Raw genomic sequence first — 20,186 nt, 5'->3', positions numbered from 1 at the left:
TAAAACTGCAGTTGACTGTTGGAATAATATATTCACTGATGACATCCTTGATATGATCGTTAGATACACAAACCGATACATGGCCACTATCAAGGATCGTTTCTCCAGAGAGAGAGACGTCAGTTCCACAGATGTAATCTATCTAAGGGCGTGTATTGGCTTGTGGTACCTAGCAGGAGCATACAGAGGGAACCGTCAAAGTCTGGAGGAATTTTGGGGGACTGAAGGCGACGGCGTTGTAAAATACAGCCTCGTGATGAATCTCAAAGTATTTAAGAGTCTGATACGTTGCCTTCGTTTTGATGACCGAATGATCAGAACCCAACGAAAAGAATTTGACCGGCTAGCACCGATTCGTGAAGTTTTTGAAAAGTTTATGGAAAATTGTCAAAAGAACTACTCCCCTGGTGGAAACGTCACAATAGACGAAATGCTTCCAGGTTTTCGTGGAAGATGTGTTTTTCGGTAGTACATACCATCAAAACCAAACAAATATGGAATAAAACATTTTGCTCTTGTTGATGCTAAAATGATGTATACAGTCAGCATGGAGATCTACGTTGGATTACAGCCATCGGGGCCGGCCGGAGTGGCCGAGCGGTTAAAGGCGCTACAGTCTGGAACCGCACGATCGCTACGGTCGCAGGTTCGAATCCTGCCTCGGGCATGGATGTGTGTGCTGTCCTTAGGTTAGTTAGGTTTAAGTAGTTCTAAGTTCTAGGGGACTTATGACCACAGCAGTTGAGTCCCATAGTGCTCAGAGCCATTTTTTGAACAGCCATCGGGTCCCTTCTGTGTGAGCAACAAGCCAAGTTAAGTTGGATCTGGCCGCAATATTACGGCAGGTAACTGGTTTTCTAATTTTGAACTCATCGACTATTCGAAAACAAAAAAGCTGTCATTTGTTGGAGCTGTCAGACAAAATAAAAGGCAATTGCCATCAGAATTAGTTGAAGTAAAAGAGAAGGAACGATACAGCAGCATGTTAGGCTTTAATGATGTGTAGCTTTTGGTTTCCTACATACCACACCAGAATAAAAATGTGATTGTTGTATCTTCGTTGCACAAAGACGCTGCAATTGATACCGAATGTGGAGAGAAAAATAAACCACGGATTGTTACTTTCTACAATTCCAGATAAAGTGGTATTGATAACTTTGATAATGATAATGATAATGATAATGATAATTTTTTTCACAATGCTGAATGTGGGTCGTATGAACTCACAGGTAATTTATCTTGGAAATCAACTGGAGAAAATGTGTAGAACAGTGTGCCTAAAATAACTGGCACATCAACTTGTTCTTGGAGAGCTACACAGAAGTAGTATAAAAAAGGTTGGAATTCCCCCCACCCGGCAAAGTCGGCTCAAAAGATTTATCCCCACAGAAGATAGAGAGGAATCACCACGTTTCCTACCTCCAAAAAGACGTAGATGCACCACCTGCACTACAGAAACGGGTTGCAGAAGAATGTCAAACTATGAATGTAAAAACGGCCATAGCGCAATCTGCCTATCCCACGCAAATATGGTCTGCCAACTTTGCTTTTATGTGCGCCAATGTGTTCCTTCTGGTAATTCTGAGTGAGTGTGAAAGGCACCAGCATCAAGAAAGTGGCTTACAATTGGAGTTATTTCCTTAAATTTACTGTTTCATAAAATTTATGTACTAAAACTGTAACTGTTTGGTGGTGGTTTCAGAATTTAAGTCCTTTCAATTTTGTAACTTTTGTGGTTAATAAATTATTTTTTCATCCACTTTCTTATGTTCTGTCTCTACACATTCCGATGAAAGTAACTAATTACGTTTAGGGTACTAAAATTGAGAATCTGAGATAATAGGTGATTTCAAAATCTGTGCCTGTCAGGCTCATTGCACCCGAACTCAGGAGTCCCAGAATAGCACCTGACCGAGGGTTAAGTGTATGGTAGTGCTTTTACGTTAACAATAAGAATAGCATCATGTGTGTGAGCCGTGGCGCCATTTAGTTGTACACTGTTCTGTCTGGTGCCACTGGCTCAGGTGTAGTTTCGACTATCCCTCTTCCGGCCCCACTGCCAATATCTATGAGGAAAAGTTGCTATCTGTGGGTTGTGTATTTAGAAGATCTTTGCTTGCCGACGGATATATATACGGGGTTCGCTGGCCCGAGAGCGAGGCACGAAGTTGGGGGATTGCTGGTAGCGTCGCGACAAGAGATAGTCACGATATCCGAGCGGCCGAAGCCACGAGCAGCACGAGGAGGGCCTGCGCAGAGCGGAGATATCGGAGAACTTCACCGGGGTCATCGTCGACTACTAGCAGCAGGACGACATTCCGTCGGCTGGTCGGCAGCATTCGTGTCGGATGACCTCTCGTGGCCTGGCGGCCCTCTCCTACCTGGCTTTCATCGGCACCACACAGTAACCGCTGGGACGCAACGTGTATCCATTGAACTGCTTACTGATAAAAGGCAGTAACATTATGTGATCCTCGTGGTGATTTGTTTCTTTGTCTACCTTCCCTCCTTATTATTTTATGGTTTTTACCCGACGCTCAGAGTTTTACTCTGTTGGCTCTTTGGCCTTAAATATGGGCTGTAGCATTGCACGAAGACACTAGTTGTCGGTTGAAAACTTACCCCGCTATTATATTGCCTTTCCTTTCTTATTTGTGTCCTATCAGTAATGTTTTAATTAATCAGCTCCCGGTCGTAAATACAGTAGGAACAATTCTACTAAGGCACAGGTTGCCGTTAAACAAAAGAGGAAATTTGTGGTTAGATTTAGGTGTTAACCAGTTCAGTTCTTTGACTGTAATTGCATTTCTCAGTCATTAGTTATAATCTGAACAACCCGTCGTACTAGGCTGTTCGTTTCCGTGTTTGAGAGGCCGGGACATTATTGGTACATTTTAGCTGGATTTTGTGGTTAGGTCGAGTGAGTTCTCTTGTAAGAAGTGTCCACAAGTGATGTTTTAAGACGTTCCTTAAGAGCGGTATTAATAACTGACAATCAGAGTAACCTTGAAAACAGTAACAGTCAACGGTCACCAGGAATTTAGTCAATTGTCAGAAGGGACGTGTTAGGGTCGAGTCGCTCCTTGGCTGACGATTGAAATTAAGAGGTGGGTTATTTTGAAGTAAGCCTTGTCATTGTCATATTGTTTCATAATCTGTTTAACCTGTAAGCAAAGGCGCGCATTTTAACTCCGAACCATTCGACATACAGCTTTCAAATTAGAAGTTAAGTCATTTGTTTTGAGTAACTGAATCAGTCTTGTCATCAATGGTGCTTCTATAGTTTTCATGTGTTGCAGAAGGACACACAGTGGCCAGCGGGGTAGTGAACACCGCTGTTTCACCCGATAACGGGCGGGCTGCAGGTCCGGCTGTCTTGTAATCATTCTCACACTGTTTGATGTTTCGCAATACAGCACTTAAGATTTCTGGCAATGTGACTGCAAGGAACTCCTACAGAAATTTTTCCATACGTAAAGCATTAGGAACGGGTCGTGGGCAGAAATGGCTCAACACGTGAAAAAGGAATAACGTTTAATATATTAATAACCGCAGCACACAAAAATGGTTTATTATGAGCGTCGGAGACGTCAGCCAGATGCTGCATCCTTAAAACGGCGTGATCAGTAATTGCTCACAACAGGTGTGATTGAATCTGAACAATGTGTTCCGTATACTACCTTAAGATCAGGTAGAGACCGAACATGTCCGCAGTAAACGCTTATTTTACGTATCCCGAGGGCTAAAAGTCACATGGATTCAGATCAGATTATCTTGCTGGTTTAAATCCTGCCTCGGGCATGGATGTATGTGATGTTAGTTAATTACTACTAAAAACAGTCTTGATCACGATTTATTTAACAAGGTGACCGGTTTCGACCACTACTGTGGTCATCTTCAGACCATTGAGTAGGAACCTCTTTCTGTTGGAGAATCACTAGTAGTGATTCTCCAACAGAAAGAGGTTCCTATTCAATGGTCTGAAGATGACCACAGTAGTGGTCGAAACCTGTCACCTTGTTAAATAAATCGTGATCAAGACTGTTTTTAGTAGTAATTATTTATAAGACATTGATCACTGCTGTTCCCATAATGCATTCAAAAGTAATTGATGTTAGTTAGGTTTAAGTAGTTCTGAGTCCAGTGGACTGATGATCTCAGATGTTAAGTCCTATAGTGCTTAGAGCCATTTGAACCATTTTTTGCTGTCAGCAGTCAAGCTAGCGCAATGACTGAGCACAGTGATTTAAAAAGAATAGGATACAATGATCGAGAAGTTCCTCATAAGCCACACTTTCCCGTCTTTCCTATTGTGAATCATAAAGAACCCTAGAATGGTATCAACAGTGACACTAGTTAACGGTGGATGAGTGGAAACGAGTTATTTTGACTGATAAATCAAACTGTATCATGATGTAATCCAATGGATGTATTTGGGTTGAGAGTAGACCTGGAGAACATTCCTGCCATCATATTTAGTAGATGGTGTTAAGTTGTGGGAATATTATTCGTAGCCAGGTTGTGCTCCCCTCATTGAGGCCGAGACTATGCTGATTATATGAGCAGTTGTGATAGTACTGTGTACCATGTACAGTAGGGGAACAGTCTGGAACCAATGATTGTATCAGCATACCAATGTGCTGTTACATTAAGCAGCATCTATGAAGCAATGGTTTGTGGACAATAAGGTTCCTGAAATTGGCTCTACAGCCTAGATTCTTGATCTGAACTCAGCGAAACGTTTTTGGGACGAGTTAAAACATGGAATTCGCTTCAGATCCAGACACATTCCATCGCAGTATGAGGAAAGGAGGGAACAAGGCCAAATTCTGCTGACATCAGCATCAGCAATCCTGGAAACGCTGACACCAGCAGCAGCATTCAATGGATGAAATGTCAATTGATTTGCATAGAAAACCGGTGCTTGAGTTTAAACCTGGGGATGTGGACTGGATTGTTTGGAGGAAAGAGACCAAACAGCGAGGTCATCGGTCTCATCGGATTAGCAAAGGACGTGGAAGGAAATCGGTCGTGCCCTTCCCGGCATCTGCGTGGAGCGATTTAGGGAAATCACGGAAAACCCAAATCAGTATGGCCGGACGCGGGATTGAACCGTCGTCCTGGGGATGGGGTAATACACATAAAACATTTTAATATGATTAATTTAAACGATTTGTATAATGATTTACTGATTGTGGCAGGCAGACTGAGCTGCATACTGGAAACTTAATTCACAAATTGCGTAAGCACAATGTGAATTTAAACCAATTAGAGGGCTGCTGCTCACAACCACTTTTTACAAGCTGGGAGAATGGACAGTTCTTTCAAAAAGGGTGTGCAGTTACAACAAATACAAGACCTTGTGTTAGTCGATCCTAAGAGGTAGTGCATTTTCTTACCATTCTATTGCATTGTTATTATCTGTTGAACGATATATCTCTCGTCTACAGTCATAGACTCTTCCATTATCATGCCTTTCCACGCTTAATGCAGAAACCTGTGAGTAAGTTCCTCTGATAGACATTACAAAAAATAGGCTTGTTAAGCTTTTCTCGTCTCGTCAGTTGGACATGTGAGACCTAGACTCAAGCGCAGGCAGTGAACAAATGATGGAATTCAAGCAGTGGAATTATAAAAGCCGAAATTGCTCAAAGGGTTGGAGACAGAACTTGCACACCATTGGCTGAAATGTCAGTGCCCCAGGGCCCCACCAATACTGGGCCCCAACGCTGAGGCGCATACATTACGATATTTAGCATGCTGTAGCAATGCAAGAAGTTCTGGGAATTTGGGTGAGAATTCCGGGAATACTGATGCTGATGTCAGGGTTTCCAGAGATGCGATTCTGATGTCAACAAAGTTTGGACTTATTCTCTCCTTGCCCTCCTACTCATCACTACTTTCTCGGGGTTGAGCTATTTACGAAGCCTGGACTGCCATTCCTGCACAGGCATTCAGAAATCTGATTGGTAGTGTCCTCAGAAAAGTTAAAGCTGACGTAAAGGCTAACGGTGGACTCACTCCATATTAATGTCCACTTTTTATCAGATAGAGTATCCTGGAGTTCCAGTCGCTCTGGTCGCTCTTTGTTCTGATAAATGTATGTCAACCACCGTTCGCTATAGCATATACGTTCTCTCCTGTAACAAATTACGCTGTCGAAACCGTTATCTAGGTCAACAAATCCTGTGATGATCTCTTCGTTTTCTTTGTCAAATCTTGCTTCCATTAAAAATTGTAGCGTCACCCCAGTTGTTCCTTTATCTTTTGTACATAGTGTTACATTTCGTGGAAATACAAGATGTGAAACACAGATACAGCATTCAGAAGAGGGGTTCTACGTGTGACGCACTTCCGAATCCAGCGTATTTGGACTATGGTGCACTTTTTACAGGATGACCTCGTTGGATACTTCGTCAATGTATTTCATTGTCAAACTGTCGTTGCATCTGAGAGGCTACGACATGCAACATGGCTTTTGCATGTGGCTGAGGTTGAGTTCTATTCACGACGAGAGAGAATCCCTTCTACCCCTCCTCCCGCCCCCCCCCCCCCATCACCCGTCAGCTCCTAGCAAAGCCCACAACTCGCTCCCGTGGGAGAGATTCCCGCCGGCGGTCAAGATAAAGAGCCACGGATTGCGGGCCGATTTTAATTTCCCAGAGGGACGTCTGCCCCCACGCGGGCTGCAGCTCCGCTTGTTCCGCTATGTACTTCTGATCTCTAGTACTCCTAGAAATGGCCGGGTGGACCGAATAATAGGGTGGCACGGCTGACGGGGTCCCGCAGATTGCATTTCAATTCAATAAGAGCCCCACCCTTCCGGAGACAAGACCGTCTCTCTCTCTGTGTTTGCTTTCAGATAATATAGCCGATGCCACGTGTACGCCAAGTATAGCGGACAAAAGAAAGCAATTAGAAAAATACTCGAACGCCTTGTCATCTAAAACAAAGGAACGTTATAGTACAATATAACATCGAAATAAAGTTAGGGATTGGACCAAAGGTAGTAGCGGATGGCAAACTGAGATGGAATCATTGGCTCATTCGATTTAAGTAGTCAAAGGAAATGATGGCAAACATAAATCTTGACAAGATGTTTTGACGAAAGATTCAGTTATGTTTGAAGAGATAAAAATTGGGGCATAATGCGGAAAGTTAGAAGAATGTCTACTCCTGGACAGCATGCAATCAACTTCTACATTAGACAAATGCGATTATAAATACAATTTTTACTTTAATTGATAACGTAACTGAGGTATTTCACTGATTAGATACGTAAAAAATGAAAATAGGTTAAGGAAACCCTTTTTACAATTCACTAAGTGGTGGAATACTTACTTCGGTTTTTGAGAAGATGAAAAAGAAGTAAGACTTATTATAATCATTATTTTCTCGTTTTTGATATAATCGTCTTTTTAAGATAGTCAAGAAAAATTCATTGTGCCAAAAATAAAAATTATAACTTACATCATTCTTCGATTGGAAATGAAATCTGCACATTATATGTTTTATAGTCGACTTCATGTCAGTAATGTTCTTCGTGTGAATGTTCACACATCTTTTAAGAAATTTTTAAGCCATACCTGAATAAAATTCGTGGACTTGATTGGTTCACTGGGGTCTTTTAAAATGTTGTCTTTAAACGAACTTCCTTATTCGAACAGAGGGTAAATACGATGTAGTTCTCCAAAAATCGTTTTTTACGAAATTAATTAAGAATGTTCTCGGTGGATTATTTTGACTATAAGCTTTGTTATGTAGCAGATGATAATTCAGCAAGAAGCCGAAACTTTTTTCTTAGAAAAATGTTAATAATAACTACACATTTACATGTCTGTAATTAAGAACTTATATCCAGACTGAAACTCCTATATGTTATAGAAGGTTTACCTGAGAAGAAAGAATTAATGTGCTTCTCAAACAGTGCTGACTGCTTGCGCATTGAGCTTGTACATTACGATGTAAAGCAAAAATTACGTACAGAAAGTTTGTTCCAATTCTATTATTATAATTTACTTTTCGTAAGAAGATTTTTAATCTTGCAATCTTTTAATAAAGAGTTCGTGAAGTTGCCTATAATATCCTATAATTGGCTTTATATTTGCGATGGCCTTGGGGATTTCCTAGAAAAGCTTTTAGAATGATTTTTCAAAATATCCTCTTCCCCCTGTCTTCTGTAAGGCAAGCTGGCTTACCGTTTAAGAATGTCATCAGCATATGGGTAATTAGAGACGGATCACAATATCATACGGGTCAAGGATTGGACACGATATTAGCTATGTCCCTGATGTGCATGACACGCATGCTGAATGTGCATCAAATCTGATTATCGTTCTGCTCAATGTAGTTCATGAGTGTCTTTGGAATTAATTGATTTTTTCTGGAAGAAAATTCCGTCGGAATAAAATTGAGAGATAATATGATCGTATTGTACCCTGGGTGACGCTACCTCAACGGACGCAAGAAGTGTGCGGTTATTTTAGGTTTTGTAGCTCGTTCCGAACCTGCCTGTTAGGATTTGGTATTCACTGTTCTCATCTGCATTGGACTAGAAGACGGACATTACCCTCTAAGGGCAGGTTCAACTGCCGTTACTATACACAATACTGAGATATTGTTTTTTCCAATTTTTTACTATGGTAGGGCAGAGTAAACAATGTTTGTGGGGCGTTAGAGTCAACCTGGAGAACAGCTCCATTCCTCGTCCCTGAAATTGCTACAAACGGCTCGTGCTCAGCACAAATGAGTGCGCTAGCCACTGGTACAAACTTCTCCTTTTCGAAAGGCGTCACCGCTGTCTTCTCAGGGGTGTCAAGTAGGGAGTAGGACCCTACAGTAAGAATTAACTCTCTACAGCGTTCTTACAACATTTCTCAAACAAAACAATAAAGTTCTCCGCTTACGCTATTGACCAATCACTTCGGCTTCGATAACTGTATATGAATGATATAATAAATGTTGCTGTAGGATTTACCATAATATTGCCTAGGAACTGCTATTATCGGCCCTGTAACGAGAGCAAAGGCTCTAAATCTTCACAGTGTCAGCCATGCATGCTGAACTGCATATAAGTACAGGTATAGAAGCGGGAAATACAAAGAAAGCATGAAGTGTAAAGGTATTACCAGGAACCCAAACTCTGGCAGCTGCGATGAGGACTTAACTTATATCTTTTCCTATACTCTAATATTGCTTCTCTCATATTATCCTGTAGTTCGGTTTTTAAGTTTTCTCAATAGTTTATATCATTTAGATGAAGTAGGAATAAGATGCTCATATCAGTGGTAGAACCGTTGTTCCTTATACTGTATCATTATTAAACTTTCGATCCACTTTTACTTTAACTCATATTCAATGCAATACTCTGAAATAATTTTACTACTGCCAATACGATGTTTAATTTTGTCATTAATTAAATGTTGTTGTTGTTGTGGTCTTCAGTCCTGAGACTGGTTTGATGCAGCTCTCCATGCTACTCTATCCTGTACAAGCTTCTTCATCTCCCAGTCACTACTGCAACCGACATCCTTCTGAATCTGTTTATGTGTATTCATCTCTTGGCTCCCTCTACGATTTTTCCTCCCCGCTGCCCTCCAATACTAAATTGGTGATCCCTTGATGCCTCGAAACATGTCCTACCAACCGATCCCTTCTTCTAGTCAAGTTGTGCCACAAACTTCTCTTCTCCCCAATCCTATTCAATACCTACTCATTAGTTACGTGATCTACCCACATTATCTTCAGCATTCTTCTGTAGCACCACATTTCGAAAGCTTCTATTCTCTTCTTGTCCAAACTGGTTATCGTCCATGTTTCACATCCATACATGCCTACACTCCACACAAATACTTTCAGAAACGACTTCCTGACACTTAAATCTATACTCGATGTTAACAAATTTCTCTTCTTCAGAAACGATTTCCGTGCCATTGCCAGTCTACATTTTATATCCTCTCTACTTCGACCATCATCTGTTATTTTGCTCCCTAAATAGCAAAACTCCTTTACTACTTTAAGTGTCTCATTTCCTATTCTAATCCCCTCAGCAGCACCCGATTTAATTTGACTACATTCCATTATCCTCGTTTTGATTTTGTTGATGTTCATCTTATATCCTCCTTTCAAGACACTGTCCATTCCGTTCAACTGCTCTTCCAAGTCATTTGCTGTCTCTGACAGAATTGCAATGTCATCGGCGAACCTCAAAGTTTTTACTTCTTCTCCATGAATTTTACTACCTACTCCGAATTTTTCTTTTGTTTCCTTTACTGCTTGCTCCATATACAGATTGAATAACATCGGGGAGAGGCTGCAACCCTGTCTCACTCCTTTCCCAACCACTGCTTCCCTTTCATGCCCCTCGATTCTTATAACTGCCATCTGGTTTCTGTACAAATTGTAAATAGCCTTTCGCTCCCTGTATTTTACCCCTGCCACCTTCAGAATTTGAAAGAGAGTATTCCAGTTAACGTTGCCAAAAGCTTTCTCTAAGGCTACAAATGCTAGAAACGTAGGTTTGCCTTTTCTTAATCTTTCTTCTAAGATAAGTCGTAGGGTTAGTATTGCCTCACGTGTTCCAACATTTCTACGGAATCCAAACTGATCTTCCCCGAGGTCCGCTTCTACCAGTTTTTCCATTCGTCTGTAAAGAATTCGCGTTAGTATTTTGCAGCTGTGACTTATTAAACTCATAGTTCGGTAATATTCACATGTGTCAACACCTGCTTTTTTGGGATTGGAATTATTATATTCTTCTTGAAGTCTGTGGGTATTTCGCCTGTCTCGTACATCTTGCTCACCAGATGGTAGAGTTTTGTCATGACTGGCTCTCCCAAGGCCATCAGTAGTTCTAATGGAATGTTGTCTACTCCCGGGGCCTTGTTTCGACTCAGGTCTTTCAGTGCTCTGTCAAACTCTTCACGCAGTATCTTATCTCCCATATCATCTTCATTTACATCCTCTTCCATTTCCATAATATTGTCCTCAAGTACATCGCCCTTGTATAAACCCTCTATATACTCCTTCCACCTTTCTGCCTTCCCTTCTTTGCTTAGAACTGGGTTTCCATCTGAGCTCTTGATATTGATACAAGTGGTTCTCTTCTCTCCAAAGGTCTCTTTAATTTTCCTGTAGGCAGTATCTATCTTACCCCTAGTGAGACAAGCCTCTACATCCTTACATTTGTCCTCTAGCCATGCCTGCTTAGCCATTTTGCACTTCCTGTCGATCTCATTTTTGAGACGTTTGTATTCCCTTTGGCCTGCTTCATTTACTGCATTTTTATATTTTCTCCTTTCATCAATTAAATTCAATATTTCTTCTGTTACCCAAGGATTTCTATTAGCCCTTGTCTTTTTACCTACTTGATCCTCTGCTGCCTTCACTAATTCATCCCTCAGAGCTAGCCATTCTTCTTCTACTGTATTTCTTTCCCCCATTCCTGTCAATTGTTCCCTTATGCTCTCCCTTAAACTCTCTACAACCTCTGGTTCTTTCAGTTTATCCAGGTCAAAAATGGTTCAAATGGCTCTGAGCACTATGGGACTTAACAGCTATGGTCATCAGTCCCCTAGAACTTAGAACTACTTAAACCTAACTAATCTAAGGACATCACACAACACCCAGCCATCACGAGGCAGAGAAAATCCCTGACCCCGGCGGGAATTGAACCCGGGAACCTGGGCGTGGGAAGCGAGAACGCTACCGCACTACCATGAGATGCGGGCTTATCCAGGTCCCATCTCCTTCAATTCCCACCTTTTTGCAGTTTCTTCAGTTTCAATCTGCAGTTCATAACCAATAGATTGTGGTCAGAATCCACATCTGCCCCCGAAAATGTCTTACAATTTAAAACCTGGTTCCTAAATTGTAGTATCTCCAGGATTCTTCCAGGTATACAACCTTCTTTTATGATTGGTCCATAAAAGTATAAAAGCGATAGACCAGAAAATAAATGACGAATTCTCATTATATTCTTGTGGTATTTGGCAGGTAATCACATAAAATTTGTTATCCAGTCCGCAAATGAAATACAGGGTGATTCAAAGAGAATACCACAAGTTTAAAAATGTGTATTTAATGAAAGAAACATAATATAACCTTCTGTTATACATCATTACAAAGAGTATTTAAAATGGTTTTTTTTCACTCAAAAACAAGTTCAGAGATGTTCAATATGGCCCCCTCCAGACACACGAGCAATATCAACCCGATACTCCAACTCGTTCCACACTCTCTGTAGCATATCAGGCGTAAGAGTTTGGATAGCTGCTGTTATTTCTCGTTTCAAATCATCAATGGTGGCTGGGAGAGGTGGCCGAAACACCATATCCTTAACATACCCCCATAAGAAAAAATCGCAGGGGGTAAGATCAGGGCTTCTTGGAGGCCAGTGATGAAGTGCTCTGTCACGGGCTGCCTGGCGGCCGATCCATCGCCTCGGGTAGTTGACGTTCAGGTTTCATAACTAACCTTTACCATAGGACTCTCCATACAGTTGATTGTGGAATTTGCAGCTCTCTGCTAGCTCTGCGAGTCGATTTTCCTGGGCTGCGAACAAATGCTTGCTGGATGCGTGCTACATTTTCATCACTCGTTCTCGGCCGTCCAGAACTTTTCCCTTTGCACAAACACCCATTCTCTGTAAACTGTTTATACCAACGTTTAATACACCACCTATCAGGAGGTTTAACACCATACTTCGTTCGAAATGCACGCTGAACAGCTGTCGTCGATTCACTTCTGCCGTACTCAATAACAATAAAAGCTTTCTGTTGAGTGGTCGCCATCTTAGCATCAACTGACGCTGACGCCTAGTCAACAGCGCCTCAAGCGAACAAATGTACAACTAAATGAAACTTCATAGCTCCCTTAATTCGCCGACAGATAGTGCTTAGCTCTGCCTTTTGTCGTTGCAGAGTTTTAAATTCCTAAAGTTGTGGTATTCTTTTTGGATCACCCTGTACTCTGCGCAATGTAAAGACACTTATCTTTCGCCAGCCGCATACGTAATCGTCTGCAGTTGGTCGGGTCTCGGCCCAAGTTCAATTACAGCATGGTCACTGTACGCCGCAGCACTTTATAATGAAAAGTAACTCAAGTTGTCCGCGCGACCGCTACGGTCGCAGGTTCGAATCCTGCCTCGGGCATGGATGTGTGTGACGTCCTTAGGTTAGTTAGGTTTAAGTAGTTCTAAGTTCTAGGGGACTGATGACGTCAGCAGTTAAGTCCCATAGTGCTCAGAGCCATTTCAACCATAATTCAAGTTATGTTTGCAGGCAACAAAAATTGATGATAGCAGTAGACCGAAACGATCACGTTTATGTTGCAACAAGGTCGTGGACTTTCTTCAATAAGTTGTTATCATATCACCCACAGTAGAAGATCTCTATTCTGTCTGCAGTATAACACATGAAATGTGTGACGGTCCAGAACTAACGGGTGCTGGTATGTCATACCTTAAAAATAATGCAATTTTCATGTTCCATTGTTGTATTTACTAAACAGCCATCTCAAATACTATTGATCCAATGGGTCGTTGAATATTTCTGAACAAATTAGTAAAGTGCCCCCAATCTTGTTAAAAATAAATCAGTTTATTTTCTGACACTTTTCACAGCAAGCACTTCTTCTATTCCTCTGGTGTATACATTTTCTCAAGTTCACTCTTAATCTACTAGGCAAACATGTGAATAATATGAAACAATATATAACGAAAAAAGTTCTTAGTCGATGAACCAAGTTCAGTGCACTTACCGCAGAATTAACTTCAGTAAAATGCCGGATTTCTCGGTTTTATTGCGTCATTCACTAACCTTTGTTCCATCCGTTGCCTGAGGTACTTGCAGAAATTCCTTATTTAACTAACCCACTGCCTTGTGCAATTTATTTCATTGCGTGTTTAGCAGAGAATTTTCATATTGACGGCAGTCAAACGCAACGGGTATAGGCCACTGTATGAATATACAGAAGTGTTACGGGAAACTCCCAGCTCAGGCACTCACGTTTATTTATTTTGTCGCAATATGATACATACCTTAAGAAGATAAATTGTCAGTAAAGGTTGATCCCTAAAGAACACCACGTTAGATTTGTAAAGGGGGTGGCAGGGGAATATGGAAACAGCTAAAACACAAGTCATTACGACGCCTAATACGGTGTAAGAGACCCACAGAAATTCAAAAAAACACATTACTAGCCATTAAAATAGCTACACCAAGAACAAATGCAGATGATAAACGGGTGCACATTGGCCAAATATATTATACTAGAAGTGACATGTGATTAGATTTTCACGCAATTTGGGTGCATAGATCCTGAGAAACCAGTACCCAGAACAACCACCTCTGGCCGTAATAACGGCCTTGATACGCCTGTGCATTGAGTCAACCAGAGCTTGGATGGCCTGTACAGGTACAACTGCCTATGCAGATTCAACGCGATACTGCAGTTCATCAAGAGTAGTAACTAGCGTACTGTGACAAGCTAGTTGCTCGGCCACCATTGACCAGACGTTTTCAGTTGGTGAGAGATCAGGAGAATGTGCTGGCGAGGGCTGCAGTCGAACATTTTCTGCATCCAAAAAGGACCGTACAGGACTTGCAACATGCGGTCGTGCATTATACTGCTGAAATATAGGGTTTCGCAGAGCCACAAGTCGTAACACATATGAAATGTAACGTTCGCTGTTAAAAGTGCCGTCATCGCGAACAACAGGTAACCAAGTCGTGTAACTAATGGCACCCCATACCAACACGCCGGGTGATACGCCAGTATGGTGATGACGAATACACGCTTCCAACATGCGTTCACCGCGATGTCGTCAAACACAGATGTGACCATCATGATGCTGTAAACAGAACCAGGATTCATCCTACAAAATGACATTTTGCCATTCGTGCGCCCTGGATCCTCGCTGAGAATACCATAGAGGCGCTCCTGTCTGTGATGCACCGTTACGGGTAACCGCAGCCATGGTCTCCGAGCTGATAGTCCATGCTGCTGGTAACTTCGTCGAACTGTTCGTGCAGATGGTTGTTGTCTTGCAAACGTCCCCATCTGTTGACTCACGGATCGAGACGTAGCTGCACGATCCGTTACAACCATGAGGATAAGATGTCTGTCATCTCGACTGCTAGTGATACGAGGCCGTTGGGATCCAGAACGGCGTTCCGTATTACCCTCCTGAACCTACCGATTCCATATTCAGCTAACAGTCATTGGATTCAGAGCAACGCGAGCAGCAATGTCGCGGTAAGATAAACCGCAATCGCGATAGGATACAATCCGACCTTTATCAAAGTCGGAAACGTGATGGTACGTATTTCTCCTCCTTACACGAGGCATCGCAAGAGCGTTTCAGCAGGCAACGCCGGTCAACTGCTGTTTGTGTATGAGAAATCGTGTGGAAACTTTCCCCGTGTCAGCACGTTGTAGGTGTCTCCACCGTCGCCAACCTTGTGTGAATTCTTTGAAAAGCTAATCATTTGCATATCGCAGCATCTTCTTCCTGTCGGTTGAATTTCGCGTCTGTAGCGCGTCATCTTCGTGGTGTGGCAATTTTAATGGCCAGTATTGTACATCCAGTCGTCTCGGGACGGATAAATACACATCCTGTACAGTTTTCAAGGGATCCTTTTATGCAATATAGTGGCAATTTCAGGTAATGATGATGGAATCATCACACAACTATCCCTCCAAAGCATACCACGAAGGCCCAATATTACTGAGACCTGGTGACTGGTGATGAGGAGAGATACGTCAGTTCATTATCGTGCTCACAAAACCAGTTCTGGACGATGCGAGCTGTGTAAACGGGGTCCTGTGGTCTCGGATCTCAGATCCTCCACTGACGAATGACCATTGCAACAGCCAAAAGAGTCACACAATCCTTGGCAGTAATGCGACCTTGCAGAGTAAGGATTGGGCTTCATGGTATACTTACCTTATAGCTTCCAAATCATCAACGAACCCCTAACACGTTCCACTACTGGGACCCAGGATGTATACTCGGACAGAAGTTGGAAACGTGTGAAGCAAGGCTCATCCCACCAAATTAGTTTCATCCATCTCTCCATAGTCTAGGCTATATGTCTTCGGCACAACGTTTTCCTGTTACGGGCATTTGCAACACTGATGAGTGGTCTTACAATTAAAGCTCTTCCTGAAGCATCTTGATCATGGAACTTGCTTCGTCTTTACTAAGTTCGCGAGTGCGACTTTCTGTTCTGCAGTGACATTTGCAGCTGTCGTTCTCTTATTTTTCGTCACAATCCTCTTCAACGCCCTGTGGTAAGTTCACTCAACACATACATTCGTTCATTTTTTGACTTAGCAGAGGATGATGCCAGAATGGAATTTTCACTCTGCAGCGGAGTGTTCATTGATATGGAACATTCCTGGAAGATTAAAACTGTGTGCCGGACCGAGACTCTAACTCGGGAACTTTGCCTTTCTGAGTTACCCAAGCACGACATGACCCGTCTTCACAGCTTCAGTTCTGCCAGTAACCCGTTTCCTACCTTCCAAACTTCACAGAAGCTCTTCTGCGAACCTCGCAGAGCACTTCCCCGCGAAAGACAAAGGTCCTGAGTTCGAGTCGCGGTCCGGCATACATTTTTAATCTGCCGGGAATGTTTCAGCAGAGGATGTTCTCTTTCTTTCTCTACATGAGGTATAGTTTTCGATACGGTGTTTCTTGAAAAAGCAAACAGTACAGATATTTTGGATACAGAAGCACCCTCCATGCGAGATCCAACAATTTCCTTAAGTTGAATATATAACTCTCGAACAACTACATAGAACGCTCCAGGCATGGCTAGTATCTGCATTTATCTTCAAGAATGTATTGCTTGTGGTGTTTCCACATTTGTGTCCAATCCCTGTGTACGAGCCAGACATACCATAAAGTAGCACATGTGTATAAGAAGAAGAGATAGGGAGAGAGATAGAGAGAGAGAGAGAGAGAGAGAGAGAGAGAGAGTAAAGTGTGAGAGTTTTAGGGAGGAGATAATGGCAGCTATCCCCTGAGTTCGAATTGCTATCGCTCTGTTTAAGGAATGATCAAGAATAATTTCAAATAAAGAAGTATTATGTCTGTAATTTAAGCTAAAATTCGAAGTATTCGAATCGGTCCGAGAGGTGTTTCCCGAATTGAAAACCCTTTTTTTCCTTGTTCCTCATGTGAATTAACCATGTTCGTAGCGATGGTCCTTAAACTAATCATTTGTGTCTATATAATTCAGTCTAACTACGGAGATTAGCGTTCGCACACGCCTCTCAATGGACCTGTTTAACGAACTTAGCCCCATTGCTCTACCGGAATATTTTACGTTTCGAATAGGAAATAACCCTAAATCAAAAGCGATTATGCGAGGACTACTAATCTGTGCCGTCAGTAAAACAAAGTCCGGCGTTACGTTGAATTCAGGCTGGCGGTACATTAATGTGTTAGATCTGATAGCCAATTTAGTATGAAAATTGGAACCAATAAATGAGGAACAGAAATCGTTAAAACAATTTGCAGCTCGTTAAAACGTGATGCTTTGATTCTACTTGCCGCGATAATCAGCTGTTTGTAATCGATTTGCTCAGCTTTCCACACATGAAAATTTGTGTTCCGTTGTGCATGCGCGTTAAGTTCGAGTGACTGTACGTGTAATGTAATGAAGAGAAGTTTGTACAAATCACTTTTGCTGTAGCAGAAGATCCAAAATGAATTTATATATCTCGTATATTGCGCACACTTTGAAAGACAAGACTGCAGATTTTCACCTACAGAGGACCTCTCCTTAAAAACGATTTGTTGCTGTTAAATTTTGAATGATTTAATATGTTTGCCTGTTTAAAACTGTTGTAACATTAATATGTCAGTAGAGTTAGGACACCGAATATCCAGCAGTGCTGTAATGTTAATGATATGTCAATCAATGGTAATACTAGTGTCGCAGAATCTTTCCATTGCTCTCCAAAAGGAATATCTCTGAATTTTACAATATGACTCCAAATAAAATGTCACTGTGTTGCCAACCGAACCACGTAGGCACAATTTCCAATTTTTTGCCAAGAGAGTGTTGTGGTGAACTGTTTTGTATTTACAGCTAAAACCACGATGAACTTGGACAATCTTTTTGACGAAAAAGGACACTAAACGCCGGCGTTCATACAAAATGGCTATCAGAGATAAAACAGTGAGACAGCTGGCGTGAAACCGCGGACAACACACTTCCAACGCTAGTGGGTCAACACATGCTGCTGCTTTTATGTCATTAGAGTTACATACACGGATTAGGACGTCAGACGTGAAGTGGTCCACTACGCTGAACCTCCGTTTGGAAGCGACCTTCCCTGAGGCAGAAAGTGGACGTGATTTGCAGCAAGTGACTCATTTATAACAGGAGCTACAGTTTATGATCCAATTGGCCATCAGAGCTGATGACATCTCTTACACACATTATGTAATAAAATAAAAATTGCTGCTATAGGAGTTTAGAGTTTTTATTGTGATGGATCCATTTCGGATAGATTTTAATCTTCAGACCCTCTGATAAAGTTAGATAATATTTTTGTCTTGCTATAATGTGAGTTGTCGTATTTTCAGGTCGCGAATTTTGTACTTACATCCATATATCATCACTCGTCACTGTAAATCTGTATTCTGTTACAATGTTAAAGAAAATTTATGCTTACGTCCATATATCATCACTCGTCACTATAAATCTGTATTCTGTTAAAGTGTACGTTTAGAACTCTTATATTATAAACCTGTGTTGTGGTTCGCTACTGTTCTTAATCGTCCTTTCTCGTGATTTTTACAGTTCGAAATATTATCGTCAGATTTGACAGACCGATAGTTGTGACAATTGGACAAAGATGCTGCAAGGTTACAGTTAGTATGGTACGTTGATGTTATCATTTTGCTCTGCATGTATTATTCTTGTAATTCACGTACCTTTGGGTAGTTTTTTGTGTCAATGGATTACTTTTGACCATAATTGGGAAAAGATTTCTATGATATATTTATGTTTTAATTCTGTTTGTCCACTTAAAATACCACCAACGCGTTGTATTTTGTGTATGCATATATATGTCTCTTCAGGTACGTTCATTATTAAACATTTAGGTAATAAGCGTAAGATTTTCCCAGCGAACTCCATTCTGTCTTCGTTATGGTTATAGTTCTCAAAGTGGTTGAAGAATGTAGACTCATAATTTTCGGTAATACTCGTGTTCTCTCGATACAATGAAATTGCACCCTATGTGTCCTATAGCCATCATGGACTTCTCTTGGGAAAAACAAAATTACTAATAAAGACAAACCAAAGGATATACAAAGTCAACTGTAAGGAATTCAACAAATTTTAAATACTTGTAGGACAGACAAGGTGCAAATCTCCATATGTATCGAGGCACATGAGACTAAGCGAAATTAATCCTTCTACATCATTCAACCACTTAAAGTATGATAGCCACAACGCACAACGAATGGAATTAGCAATGAAAAGCTTACACATATAACCTAAAGGTTTAATAATGAATGTACCTGAAGAGACAAAAATCTACATACACACAATAGAATATCCTGACGACATTTTAAATGAACAAACGGATTTAATACAATAATTTCATACAAAATTATTTAGTTCAATCTCTAACCAAAGATAATGTAGAGACACAAGCAACTACACGCAGACACATCGATTGCAAAGATCACACATGCAGCCCAAAACTGTAACTGTAGAGCATCTTTGCCCACCTGTCACAACTGTCAAATCCGACGATAATATGTCAAATTATAAAAATTACGAGAAAGTAGATTGACAACAGCATCAAACCACAAAACAGACTATAAAGTAAGAATCCTAAATCTACACCAAATGGCAACAGCATACCGAATGACAGCCACCACCGACGATATATGAACGATAGCTAACATTATAGCAAAATAAAATGATAATCCCCCGCATGAACCATGGACCTTGCCGTTGGTGGGGAGGATTGCGTGCCTCAGCGATTCAGATAGCCGTAGCATAGGTGCACCCAAACGGAGGGGTATCTGTTGAGAGGCCAGACAACCGTGTGGTTCCTGAAGAGGAGCAGCAGCCTTTTCAGTAGTTGCAGGGGCAACAGTCTGGATGGTTGACTGACCTGGCCTTGTAACACATACCAAAGCGGCCTTGCTGTGC

The sequence above is a fragment of the Schistocerca nitens genome, chromosome 8, assembly GCF_023898315.1.
Source record: "Schistocerca nitens isolate TAMUIC-IGC-003100 chromosome 8, iqSchNite1.1, whole genome shotgun sequence".
Lineage (NCBI taxonomy): Eukaryota > Metazoa > Arthropoda > Insecta > Orthoptera > Acrididae > Schistocerca > Schistocerca nitens.
This window is presented reverse-complemented; position numbering follows the sequence as displayed.